This window comes from Phyllobates terribilis, unplaced genomic scaffold, assembly GCF_046119375.1.
Source record: "Phyllobates terribilis strain yellow unplaced genomic scaffold, ASM4611937v1 Scaffold_120__1_contigs__length_5212024, whole genome shotgun sequence".
NCBI classification, from domain to species: Eukaryota; Metazoa; Chordata; class Amphibia; order Anura; family Dendrobatidae; genus Phyllobates; species Phyllobates terribilis.
Genome location: NW_027362880.1, coordinates 2,582,601 through 2,597,532, shown reverse-complemented (window position 1 = coordinate 2,597,532; position 14,932 = coordinate 2,582,601). Strand labels below are relative to the sequence as shown.

The 14,932-nt window shown below is 41.9% G+C and overlaps 2 protein-coding genes across 2 annotated transcripts in view; one reads left to right on the top strand and one right to left on the bottom strand.

Annotated features, from left to right (window-relative positions):
* Positions 1 to 14,932, bottom strand: part of LOC141201631 (uncharacterized) — a 375,891-nt gene that overhangs the window by 320,036 nt on the left and 40,923 nt on the right. The gene's annotated exons all lie outside the window — the stretch shown is intronic.
* The window catches only part of LOC141201625 (uncharacterized), a 52,934-nt gene that overhangs the window by 31,268 nt on the left and 6,734 nt on the right, over positions 1 to 14,932 (top strand). The gene's annotated exons all lie outside the window — the stretch shown is intronic.

The window sequence follows — 14,932 nt, the reverse complement described above, 5'->3', positions numbered from 1 at the left end:
AGATTGAGGGAAAAAGGATACTCATGGTACATTTTGGATTCCACATCATCGTTTGCAGAAAAATGGGAGAGACAGACACTCCTCCATACCTAACCAAGAGACCAAGAAAAAGATGGGATAACACGAGTAAGAAAAACTTATGACAATCAGAGTGACCATATCTTTAATATACTCAGAAAACTCTAGGATGTACTTGTGGCTGACCCGGACCTGAGGGTGCTGTGTGATCTACTCCCACAATAACTTTCAGAAAGGGTCGATTAATTAGGGACCATTTAGTGCATAGTTTCTACAAAAAACCTTCACCCAAGGGGACTTGGCTAGATAGAAGAATCTGCTGTTTCTTTAGATGTGGAGAATGTTGTACATTTAGTTGGATGAGACCATGTAAATCTTTCTTGAGTTCCTCCACTAGTAAGTGGGATTATTCCAACTGTAAAACCTCAGAACCACATGCACCTGCCCCCTAGATTATGTAGGCAAGACCAAGAGAGAGTCTAGGAGGAGGGTGGGGGAGCATTTGGGTGATATATGCCATCTTCGGGACACCCCATTAGTGAGACACATAAACAGTGTACATCGAGGTGAAACCGGAGACATCTCCTTTTGTATCATTGAGGTGGTTAAACCCAATGTGAGAGGAGGTGATCACAATACATGTATCCTCAAAAAAGAAAGTGAGTGGATTTTTAGACTGGATTCACTAGGCCCTAAGGGACTGAATGAACAAATTTTCTATGCCTGTTTTGTGGGAATACAGCCCCATTCTGGATTATATTTTTGGATTTTATACTCTACCCATTGCTACTCAGTTCCCTGTGAATGGGGTTCACATGTTGTACTTCATCAAGATATCTGAGCTCCTATATCAGAATTTTTTCTTATCAGTTATCTCCTACATATACTATTTCTTAAATAACAAGTGTGGTGATCCTTGTGTATCTCTAATTATGCAACAGGGGTCAAATATGACCATTTAGAAATATACTGTGGGCCATCATCCCATATTTTATGTAGTGATAAAGTAGATCTACATGCCTATTGCATGATGGGAGGATGTGCAATGCTTGTTTTTAATCTCCCATGATGATCTCAGAGAGAGGATTTTTCTGATGATGGAATGCAATCCAATACCATATGCGCTCCGGCGTGGAACGCAGACATTCGAGCATGCGCATTCGCAGACAATGTTCCAGTGTGTTATGCATAACTATGGGAATGCGCACTCACGGGTACCAGTGGGGCGGTGGCAATCAGTTTATCTGAACATGCACACTAGAGGATGGAGATTATTGGACTTCTAGCGCATGAGAAGTAGCGCAGGCGCAGTACATTATTGTAGAAAGACTCCATTCTATATATCCTATGACAATTCACCTCTAGGAATGAGAATGGGTCTCCTAGTCTGGGGAGGGATTTTGGATGATGTGAGATATTTATACATGGAGACCTGGCTATTAGGCACACTATGCTGAACATCATGAATTAACATCCTTGTATCAAGCCTCCTGATGAAGCTGTTGGGGAAACGCGTTGAGGCAGATTACTGAAACATTCTCTGAGTACCATACCCTTCCCTTTATACATACCTTGATACATATCTGGTTTCATGACTGCCCCATGGCTGATTAAAGGGAATCTGTCACCCCTGGCTTATCTGACCTTTAAAATGGGCATACAGATGATAGAAATGTGAATCTATACTTATACTTATGTCCAGATCCTGCGCCTGTGCACTTTTTACGGTAGTGATGCACTTGTACTGTGTACAATGCTGTCATTTCACTGCAGGGATCTTGTGCCCAGGTGCCGGGAAGTCACAGTGACTCGCCTGCGCACAAGATCACTGCAGTAAAAAGTGAAATACGTGGGACTTGGACATGGTGACTGCACGTCATAGCAGGGCTGTGGAGTCGGAGCCCATTTTGGTGGAGTCGGTATAAAACTGTCTCACTAGTTCACCCCTTTACTGAACATGGAAAAAATTTTTTTAAAAAAAAACTAAGCAAAAAATGATTCTTTATCATCATACCGCCAAACAAAAATTGTGATAAAACGCGATCTTAAAAGACGAGCTTAAATAAAAATGGTACCGCTGAAAACATCATCTTCTCCTGCAAAAAAACAAGCCGCCATACAGCTCCATCAGCCAAAAAATAAAAAAGTTATAGCTCTCAGAATAAAGCAATACAAAAAATTTAATTTTTCTATAAAATAGTTTTTATTGTGTAAAAGCACCAAAACATAAAATAACAATATAAATATGGTACCGCTGTAAATGTACTGACGTTAAAAATGAAGCTACCTTATTAATTTTACCACACTCGGAATGGCATAAAAAAAAAAATTCCGGAATTGTTAGTTTTTGTTTATTCTGTCTCCCAAAAAACAGAATAGAAAGCGATCAAAAAAATGTCACGTGCCCTAAAATTGTACCAATAAAAATGTCAACTTGTCCCCCAAAAAACTAGCTGTCACATGACTCTGTCGGCCAAAATATGGAAAAATTATAGCTCTCAAAATATGGCAATGCAAAAATTAGTCTTTGAAAAAAAAATGTTTTTTTAGTGTGTGACATCTGTCAATCATAAAAACCCGATATGAGTCTGGCATCGCTGTAATCGCACCAACCCAAAGAATAAAGTCGTCTAATCACTTATACCACATGAGGAACAGCGTAAAAAAGAAACTATGGTTAGGGTTGTGCTAGTGTTAGGGTTAGGGTTAGAGTAAAGGTTGGGCTAGGGTTAGGGTTGTGTTAGAGTTAGGGTTGGGCTAGGGTTAGGGTTGTGCTAAGGTTACGGTTGGGCTAAGGTTAGGGTTGTGCTAGGGTTGGGTTTGTATTAAGATTGGGGTTAGGGTTGTGTTGGGGTTGGTATTTTTTCAAAAGTAAAGAAAAAAAATGACGATATGGCGACTAGTGTTGAGTACAAGTGCTCGCTACTTGAGTTTGCATCGGATGCTTGGGCATGCACCGAGTATCGCAGGTGCTCGAGTGACATGCTTGAGTCTCCACCCCATATATTTTGCAGCTGTTATACAGCCCAAAAAAACTTGCGGTGATTGTTTGCCATGCACGAGCGATAACCGCATGTTTTTTTTTGGGTGTCTAATAACAGTGAAAGATGCGGGGCGGGGACTCGAGCATGTCACTTGAGGACCCACGATACTTGGTGCATGCCCGAGTACCCTATGCAAACTCAAGTAGCGAGCACTTGCGCTCAAAACTAATGACAACTTATTCAATATGATGACCTAATGTTATCAAAATTCTGTGTCGTACGTCTGGGTTCAAAATGTTCACTATACCCCTTGATAAAATCCTTGAATGGTGTAGTTTCTAAAATGGGGTCACTTGTGGGGGGTTTCCACTGTTTAGGCACATCAGGGGCTCCTCAAATGCAACATGGCGTCCGCTAATTATTCAAGCAAATTTTACATTCAAAAAGTGAAATGGTGCTCCTTCTCTTCCGAACCCTGCCATGCTCCCAAACAGTGGTTTTCTCCCACATATGGGGTATCTGCTTACTCAGGAGAAATTGAACAACAAACTGCATGGTGCAATTTCTCCTGCTTCCCTTATGAAAATGCAAGATTGGAGGCTGAAAAACATTTTTGTTGGAAAAATGTGAACATTTTATTTTTATGGCTCAATAAACTTCTGTAAAGCACCTGTGGGTTCAGGGTGCTCACCACACATCTAGATAAGTTCCCTGAGGGAAGCACAAAGGACGAAAAAAACACAGAGATCAAGAATCCAAAGTAAGCCATCAAAATCTTAATTTTATTGGGTCAAGTTGTAACATATCAGGGTGGGAGAAAAAAGGACACAATTCCAGGTGGCAATCCGGAAAAAAAATCACTTATACACAAAAGTATAAGTTTGCAGGAAGCACCATAGCATGAAAACTCAGAAAAATGCACAGACACAAAATATATATGTATGATATGTACCAGCCGCAGATGATAAAGTACAAGTGAATAAATAAATAAGTATAAAAAGGCACCCCAAAAGAGTGGAATAAAGTGCTAGTGATTGAATGCCTAAAATGGGATATACAATATATATTCGATAAATGTCCCATATAGGTAGGTAGAAATACTTATAATTAGATCCCTATATGGAATATATATAGAGGGTGAAAAGGCCACTGTGTCTATCAAAATACTGATACTTACTGTGTTTTACCGAGGACCATTCCTCTTTCCATGCGCACATTCTGTGGTAGTGGGGAATTTTCCTTATATTTATTTATGTGAATTATCTTATACACTGCCCAAACACACTCAAATAACACATCCTAGATCTGAATGAATGAATGAAATATTCTCATTGAATACTTTGTTCTGTACAAAGTTGAATGTGCTGACAACAAAATCACATAAAAATCATCAATGTAAATCAAATTTATTAACCAATGGAGGCCTGGATTTGGAGTCACTCCCAAAATTAAAGTGGAAAAACACACTACAGGCTGATCCAACTTTGATGTAATGTCCTTTAAACAAGTCAAAATGAGGCTCAGTATTGTGTGTGGCCTCCACGTGCCTGTATGACCTCCCTACAACACCTGGGCATGCTCCTGATGAGGTTGCGGATGGTCTCCTGTGGGATTTCCTAGACCTGGACTAAAGCATCTGCCAACTCCTGGACAGTCTGTGGTGCAACGTGACGGTGGATGGAGCGAGACATGATGTTCCAGATGTGCTCAATCGGATTCAGGTCTGGGGAACGGACGGGCCAGTCCATAGCTTCAATGGCTTCATCTTGCAGGAACTGCTGACACATTCCAGCCACATGAGGTTTGGCATTGTCCTGCATTAGGAGGAACCCAGGGCCAACCGCACCAGCATATGGTCTCACAAGGGGTCTGAGGATCTCATCTCGACTACCTAATGGCAGTCAGGCTAACTCTGGCGAGCACATGGAGGGCTGTGCGGCCCTCAAAAGAAATGCCACCCCGCACTATTACTGACCCACTGCCAAGCCTGTCATGCTGAAGGATGTTGCAGGCAGCACATCGCTCTCCACGGCGTCTCCAGACTCTGTCATGTCTGTCACATGTGCTCAGTGTGAACCTGCTTTCATCTGTGAAGAGCACAGGATGCCAGTGGTGACTTTGCCAATCCTGGTGTTCTGTGGCAAATGCCAAGCGTCCTGCACGGTGTTGGGCTGTGAGCACAACCCCTATCTGTGGATGTCGGGCCCTCATACCACCCTCATGGAGTCGGTTTCTAACTTTGTGCAGACACATGCACATTTGTGGCCTGCTGGAGGTCATTTTGCAGGGCTCTGGCAGTGTTCCTCCTTGCACAAAGGCGGAGGTAGCGTTCCTGCTGCTGGGTTGTTTCCCTCCTACGGCCTCCTCCATGTCTCCTGGTGTACTGGCCTGTCTCCTGATAGCGCCTCCAGCCTCTGGACACTACGCTGACAGACACAGCAAACCTTCTTGCCACAGCTTGCATTGATGTGCCGTCCTGGATGAGCTGCACTACCTGAGCAACTTCTGTGGGTTGGAGAGTCCATCTCGTGCTACCGCGAGTGTGAAAGCACAACCAACATTCAAAAGTGACCAAAACATCAGCCATAAAGCATTGGTACTGAGATGTGGTCTGTGGTCCCCACCTGCAGAACCACTCCTTTATTGAGTGTGTCTTGATAATTACCAATAATTATCATCTATTGTCTATTCTACACTGTGTTCCAAATTAGTATGCAAATAATATTTTCTCAGATTTTCCCAAATTACCTATATGAATTGCAGTCATTATAATTTTCCAGTCAAATAACTATTCGAGAACAATTGAAAGGTTTTTGTACAAACTGCCTATGATAACAGTATATTTTAAAAAAAACATAAAACACTCAAACTGCACTCGAAATGCATGTTCCAAATTATTATGCACAGCAGAGTTTTCAACCTTTTCATTTTAATAAAGAACAAAAAAATGGTCATTTTTGAAATTATAAGCATTAGCAGGTTATTACAAACTGAAATCAAACAGTTTTCAGCTCAAAACTTTATTCTAGGTGATGTTACATTTGCACATAGGACCGCTTGTTCGAAAGGAGCTTCTGAACTCTCTCGTCCATTGAATTTGTCAGGTTTTGGATGGTTTCTGCTTCAATTGTTTTGCATGAGGACAGAATACCCTCCCAGAGCTGTTGCTTAGATGTGAGCTGCCTCCCGCCATCATAGACACTCCTTTTGATGATGCTCCAGAGGTTCTCAATGGGGTAGAGGTCAGGGGAGCATGGGGGCCACACCATAAGTTTGCCCCCTTTTAGGCCCACAGCAGCCAGAGATGCAGATGTGTTATGTGCAGCATTTGCTGATGCTGGCCTGGCAGGTGATGCAAATGGCCTTTTTGGGGTTATCGGCAGAGTCTTTAAAAAACAACCAGACTCGGGAAGACCTAACAGTTGTACTGGCAACTTCCTTTGTGTTGGTGTTATGGGGAACGGTTGCCTGCTTCTGTCTGCGGCCACCACACTGCTTCTTCTTGCCTGTTGGGGTACTCTGCCTCCCCCCCCTCCCTGTGTGCTGCTGGCCTCGTTCTGCATGTACTCCTACCAGGTTGAGTCATTTACTAATTCATCCACAGCCTCGTCTTCCACTTCCGCACCCTGGTCCTCCTCCTGACTTTCTGACAAATGTGTCTCATCATCGTCCACCTCTTGTGACATTTTCCCACCGTCGCCTTTGTGTGACTGTGGCTGTTCAAATATTTGGGCATCGCTACATGCGATCTCCTCTTGCCTTTAAGTCCTCTATATCTGTGTGGATAAAGTCCTCTGTATCTGTGTGGATAAAGTCCTCTGTATCTGTGTGGATACAGTCCTCTGTATCTGTGTGGATAAAGTCCTCTGTATCTGTGTGAATAAAGTCCTTTGTATCTGTGTGAATACAGTCCTCTGTATCTCTGTGAATAAAGTCCTCTGTATCTTTGTGGATACAGCCCTCTGTATCTGTGTGGATACAGTCCTCTGTATCTTTGTGGATACAGTCCTCTGTATCTGTGTGGATACAGTCCTCTGTATCTGTGTGGATACAGTCCTCTGTATCTGTGTGGATACAGTCCTCTGTATCTGTGTGGATACAGTCCTCTGTATCTGTGTGGATAAAGTCCTCTGTATCTGTGTGGATAAAGTCCTCTGTATCTGTGTGGATACAGTCCTCTGTATCTGTGTGGATAAAGTCCTCTGTATCTGTGTGAATAAAGTCCTCTGTATCTGTGTGGATACAGTCCTTTGTATCTGTGTGGATACAGTCCTCTGTATCTGTGTGGATAAAGTCCTCTGTATCTGTGTGAATAAAGTCCTTTGTATCTGTGTGAATACAGTCCTCTGTATCTCTGTGGATAAAGTCCTCTGTATCTGTGTGGATACAGTCCTCTGTATCTTTGTGGATAAAGTCCTCTGTATCTGTGTGGATACAGTCCTCTGTATCTGTGTGAATAAAGTCCTCTGTATCTGTGTGGATACAGTCCTCTGTATCTGTGTGGATAAAGTCCTCTGTATCTGTGTGGATACAGTCCTCTGTATCTGTGTGGATAAAGTCCTCTGTATTGTGTGGATAAAGTCCTCTGTATCTGTGTGGATAAAGTCCTCTGTATCTGTGTGGATACAGCCCTCTGTGTCTGTGTGGATAAAGTCCTCTGTATCTGTGTGAATAAAGTCCTCTGTATCTTTGTGGATACCATCCTCTGTATCTGTGTGGATACAGTCCTCTGTATCTGTGTGGATACAGTCCTCTGTATCTGTGTGGATACAGTCCTCTATATCTGTGTGAATAAAGTCCTCTGTATCTGTGTGGATACAGCCCTCTGTATCTGTGTGGATACAGTCCTCTGTATCTGTGTGGATACAGTCCTCTGTGTCTGTGTGGATACAGTCCTCTGTATCTGTGTGGATACAGTCCTCTGTGTCTGTGTGGATACAGTCCTCTGTATCTGTGTGGATACTGTCCTCTGTATCTGTGTGGATACAGTCCTCCGTATCTGTGTGGATACAGTCCTCTGTATCTGTGTGGATACAGTCCTCCGTATCTGTGTGGATACAGTCCTCTATATCTGTGTGAATAAAGTCCTCTGTATCTGTGTGGATACAGCCCTCTGTATCTGTGTGGATACAGCCCTCTGTATCTGTGTGGATACAGTCCTCTGTATCTGTGTGGATACAGTCCTCTGTATCTGTGTGGATACAGTCCTCTGTATCTGTGTGGATAAAGTCCTCTGTATCTGTGTGAATAAAGTCCTCTGTATCTGTGTGGATACAGTCCTTTGTATCTGTGTGGATACAGTCCTCTGTATCTGTGTGGATAAAGTCCTCTGTATCTGTGTGAATAAAGTCCTTTGTATCTGTGTGAATACAGTCCTCTGTATCTCTGTGGATAAAGTCCTCTGTATCTTTGTGGATACAGCCCTCTGTATCTGTGTGGATACAGTCCTCTGTATCTGTGTGGATACAGTCCTCTGTATCTGTGTGGATAAAGTCCTCTGTATCTGTGTGGATACAGTCCTCTGTATCTGTGTGGATACAGTCCTCTGTATCTGTGTGGATAAAGTCCTCTGTATCTGTGTGAATAAAGTCCTCTGTATCTGTGTGGATACAGTCCTTTGTATCTGTGTGGATACAGTCCTCTGTATCTGTGTGGATAAAGTCCTCTGTATCTGTGTGAATAAAGTCCTTTGTATCTGTGTGAATACAGTCCTCTGTATCTCTGTGGATAAAGTCCTCTGTATCTTTGTGGATAAAGTCCTCTGTATCTGTGTGGATACAGTCCTCTGTATCTGTGTGAATAAAGTCCTCTGTATCTGTGTGGATACAGTCCTCTGTATCTGTGTGGATAAAGTCCTCTGTATCTGTGTGGATACAGTCCTCTGTATCTGTGTGGATAAAGTCCTCTGTATTGTGTGGATAAAGTCCTCTGTATCTGTGTGGATAAAGTCCTCTGTATCTGTGTGGATACAGCCCTCTGTGTCTGTGTGGATAAAGTCCTCTGTATCTTTGTGGATACCATCCTCTGTATCTGTGTGGATACAGTCCTCTGTAACTGTGTGGATACAGTCCTCTGTATCTGTGTGGATACAGTCCTCTGTATCTGTGTGGATAAAGTCCTCTGTATCTTTGTGGATACAGTCCTCTGTATCTGTGTGGATACAGTCCTCTGTATCTGTGTGGATACAGTCCTCTGTATCTGTGTGGATACAGTCCTTTGTATCTGTGTGGATACAGTCCTCTGTATCTGTGTGGATAAAGTCCTCTGTATCTTTGTGGATAAAGTCCTCTGTATCTGTGTGGATACAGTCCTCTGTATCTTTGTGGATAAAGTCCTCTGTATCTGTGTGAATAATGTCCTCTGTATCTGTGTGGATACAGTCCTCTGTATCTGTGTGGATACAGTCCTCTGTATCTGTGTGGATACAGTCCTCTCCTCTCTACATTCTGTGAATAAGTCAATTAGACCAAGGGTTACATGTGCAAGAGACACATGCACATCGCGCAAAGTAAGTAGTATTATAACTCCATTACCTTGGGCCATGCTGGGAAGGTTAGTGGCGGCGTGGAAGAAGTTCTGGGGATATGTATCTGCTACCCATTTTTAGACTATAGTCCATCACTATATCTTTAAATCTTTATCATTGGATTGTACACTGTCTATAGGGAGAGCTATCATATGATATATCACTTCAGTGCCCATTGATGGAATACTTTCTCTGTGACTCCTGATGAAGGGACGTCTGTTTGGGTGTATTTTTGGATTTTTATATTAATAGCCATGAGACATATACATATGTCATCGCGGACTTTCTTTAATTAATTTTCTTATATTTTGTGGCTGGCTGAAAAGGTTAACAATCATTATTTATTGATTGTTACATAGGGGATATAAGTCTCTTTGCAGGGTTCTTCCATGCTACCCTGTTTTTCTTCTCTAGCTGCCCTCCCCCTCCCTGTAACTCCTCCCCCATCATTTACTTATTCATATTTGAGAGTAATTAATTTTTTGTATAATCAATATTTTTCAATAAAGTTAATATTTTTACGATTAAATCCCATTTGGTGTTGTTTTGGAGATAACCTATAGGTATATGGAGGGATTTGTAACCCAACTCAGTGGTCCTCCTTTTTGTACATAAACAGCATGAGACCCCCATAGCCTCCCCATGTTGAGCATGAGTTCCCTATAGCCTGCCCATGTCCAGAATGAGACCCCCACAGCCTCCCTATATACAGTATGAACCCCCATAGCTTCCCCATGTCCAGCATGAGACCCCCATAGCCTCCCCATGTCCTGCATGAGATCCCCATAGCATTCCCATGTTCAGCATGAGACCCCCATAGCCTCCCCATATCCAGCATGAGATCCCCATAGCCTCTGTATTTCCAGCATGAGACCCCCATAGCCTCCCCATGTCTAGCACGAGACCCCCATAGCCTCTGCATTTCCAGCATGAGTCCCCCATAGCCTCCCCATGTCCAGAATGAAACCCCCATAGCCTCCCTATATACAGTATGAACCCCTCATAACTTCCCCATGTCCAGCATGAGACCCCCATAGCCTCTCCATGTCCAGTATGAGACCCCCATAGCATCCCCAAGTCCAGCATGAGACCCCCCATAGCCTTCCCATGTCCAGCACGAGATCCCCATAGCCTCCCCATGTCCAACATGAGATCCCCATATCCTCCCCATGTCCAGAATGAAACCCCCATAGCCTCCCTATATACTGTATGAACCCCTCATAACTTCCCCATGTCCAGCATGAGACCCCCATAGCCTCTCCATGTCCAGTATGAGACCCCCATAGCCTTCTCATGTCAAGCACGAGACCCCCATAGCCTTCCCATGTTCAGCATGAGACCCCCAAAGCCTTCCCATGTCCAGCACGAGACCCCATAGCCTCACCTTGTCCAGCATGAGACCCCCATATCCTCCCCATGTCCAGCGCTCTGCTCTTGTCTCCGATGCATTAACTCTCCACAATGCACAGCTGACGCGATGAAATGACATCATCACATCAGCTGTTTCTCATGCTGATCGGTGGAAGAAGGGGCTGGCGGCCCCTCCTCCACCAGTGCGTTCACCGCGGATGGAGATTCACCGCGGATGGAGTCAGCGGTTGGGTGGAATAGGGCACGGTGCGGCCCGTGGACCACTGTTATCAGCCCCTATGCTGTCTTGGACCAGAAGGGAACAGCCAGAGGGCCGAGTGAGGCCCGGGGCCCACACTTTGCCCAGGTCTGCATTATAATATTAACCTGCAGGTAATTGATAGATAGATAATTGATTGAGAGATAATAGATAAATAGAGATATAGATAATATGGGATAGATAGAAAGATAGATAATAGATAGATAATACATACATGATAAATACATGGATGATAGACAGATGATAAATAGATAGATTTAGATAATAGATATATGATAGGTAATAGATAGATGATAAATAGATAGATGATATATAATAGATAGATGATAGATTATAGATAGATAGATAATACATATACAGTGCCTACAAGTAGTATTCAACCCCCTGCAGATTTAGCTGGTTTGATAAGATGCAAATAAGTTAGAGCCTTCAAACTGCAAACGAGAGTAGGATTTATGAACAGAAGCATAAATCTTACAAACCAAAAAGTTATGTTGCTCAGTTGAATTTTAATAAATTTTAAACATAAAAGTGTGGGTCAATTATTATACAACCCCTATGTTTAATATTTTGTGGAATAACCCTTGTTTGCAATTACAGCTAATAATCGTCTTTTATAAGACCTGATCAGGCCGGCACAGGTCTGTGGAGTTATCTTGGCCCACTCCTCCATGCAGATCTTCTCCAAGTTATCTAGGTTCTTTGGGTGTCTCATGTGGACTTTATTCTTGAGCTCCTTCCACAAGATTTCAATTGGGTTAAGGTCAGGAGACTGACTAGGCCACTCCAACACCTTGACTTTTTCCCTCTTGAACCAGGCCTTGGTTTTCTTGGCTGTGTGCTTTGGGTCATTGTCTTGTTGGAAGATGAAATTACGACCCATCTTAAGATCCTTGATGGAGGAGTGGAGGTTCTTGGCCAAAATCTCCAGGTAGGCCGTGCTATCCATCTTCCCATGGATGCGGACCAGATGGCCAGGCCCCTTGGCTGAGAAACAGCCCCACAGCATGATGCTGCCACCACCATGCTTGACTGTAGGGATGGTATTCTTGGGGTCGTATGCAGTGCCACCCAGTCTCCAAACGTCACGTGTGTGGATGGCACCAAAGATCTCGATCTTGGTCTCATCAGACCATAGAACCTTGAACCAGTCTGTCTCAGAGTCCTCCAAATGATCATGAGCAAACTGTAGACGAGCCTTGACATGACGCTTTGAAAGTAAAGGTACCTTACGGGCTCGTCTGGAACGGAGACCATTGCGGTGGAGTACGTTACTTATGGTATTGACTGAAACCAATGTCCCCACTGCCATGAGATCTTCCCGGAGCTCCTTCCTTGTTGTCCTTGGGTTAGCCTTGACTCTTCGGACAAGCCTGGCCTCGGCACGGGAGGAGACTTTCAAAGGCTGTCCAGGCCGTGGAAGGCTAACAGTAGTTCCATAAGCCTTCCACTTACGGATGATGCTCCCAACAGTGGAGACAGGTAAGCCCAACTCCTTGGAAAGGGTTTTGTACCCCTTGCCAGCCTTGTGACCCTCCACGATCTTGTCTCTGATGGCCTTGGAATGCTCCTTTGTCATTCCCATGTTGACCATGTCTGAGTGCTGTTCACAAGTTTGGGGAGGGTCTTAAATAGTCAGAAAAGGCTGGCAAAAGAGATCTTTAATCCACACATGTGAAGCTCATTATTCTTGGTGCCTGAACTACTTCTTACTACTTTAGGGGGACCAAACAGAATTCTTGTGGTTTGAGGGGTTGAATAATAAATGACACTCTGAATTAACTTTTAACGTTTTAAAAAAAACAAACAAAAAAAAAAAAAAAAAAATTTGCTGCAGTGCATTTCCCACTTCCAGGCTGATCTACAGTACAAATGTCACAATGCCAAGTTAATTCCGCATGTGTCAACCAGCTAAATCTGCAGGGGGTTGAATACTACTTGTAGGCACTGTATATATATATATATATATATATATATATATATATATATATATATATATATATGGGGTCCAATAATGAGCATGACATTTTGGAATCCATAAATAAAAAACCTTTATTACAAAATGGTTACAATGGCACAACAAGCACAAGAATGCCCACATTCAGAATGGTAAATCAAGAACTAGTACATCAAATACCAAATATGCATAAAAACAATATCTATACAACGAATGAGAAAAATAGAGGCGAGGACCGCCAACCCATATGTAATATAATGACCTATCATTACAACATCATAGCGAAAGATATGAACAAATATTATGTGTAGATGAAAGGAGGCGCCAATTAAGATGCACACTATCTAGTGCAATGTGCCCACCAGTTATACAAGAAATATATAATATAACAATAACATATAATGTAAAGCATGTGCTGGTGTTAGAGGACATGCACACCAGACGGACACAGAAAATAATGTTGCTATGTTGCTGAATGTAAAAGCACCTAAAGAGGGGCCACCACAAATGTAAAGGGGAGTAGTTGTAAAGGTCTCATAATGGGAGAAAAAGGAAGTAAAGCGGCATAATATACCTGATAGGCAGTCCAGGAACTGAATGTGGAGCGCTCCCCGACGCGCGTTTCGGACGCAAAGTCCTTCGTCAGGGGGTAATGATAGGTCATTATATTACATATGGGTTGGCGGTCCTCGCCTCTATTTTTCTCATTCATTGTATAGATATTGTTTTTATGCATATTTGGTATTTGATATACTGGTTCTTGATTTACCATTCTGAATGTGGGCATTCTTGTGCTTGTTGTGCCATTGTAACCATTTTTGTAATAAAGGTTTTTTATTTATGGATTCCAAAATGTCATGCTCATTATTGGACCCCACGTTCGGTGATTCTCTCGGTTGCTGTGTGTTTTAACCCAATGGTCTGCCATTCATATTGCATGTCCATATAGCACACAACTTGTGATACTATGGGTATTTTACACTGACCAACTGGTCCTTGCTGAAAAACCCTTATATATATGTGGCTATATCCTTGGTGTCTTTTGCATATATATATATATATATATATATATATATATATATATATATATATGTAGATATATATGTGTAGATATATGATAGATAGATAGATAGATAATACATATATTATATATATGGATAGATAGATAATAGATAGAAAATAGATATATAATATATAGATGATAGATAATAGATAGATAATAGATATATGATAAATACATAGATGATAGATAATAGAGAGATGATAGATAGATGATAGATTATAGATAGATATATGGATAGATAGATGATAGATGATAAATAGATAGATGATAGATAATTGATAGATAGAGAATAGATAGATGATATAGATAGATAGATAATAGATAGATAATAGATACATAAATAATATGATAGATATTAGATAGATAATAGATGGATGATAGATAATAGATAGATAATAGGTAAATGGATAGATAATAGATAGTTAAATAGATGATAGAGATATAGATAATAGATAGATAGATGATATATAGATAATAGATCGACGGTAGATAATAGATAGATAATAGATAGATAATAGATGATAGATAGATGATAGATAATATATACAGTATACAAATAAACCATTAACATATTTTATTGGCTGTATAAAGACTGTTACGTTCTTTATATTGTTAAATTACCTGAATTATTTTATAACTTCCATAATCCCAACTGATAGCACATAGGTATCTCTGTGTGACCTGAAGATGTATGAAGTGCTCTACCACATTATTGCTTTATACCGGCATCACAATGCTATTAATGTTTTTGGGC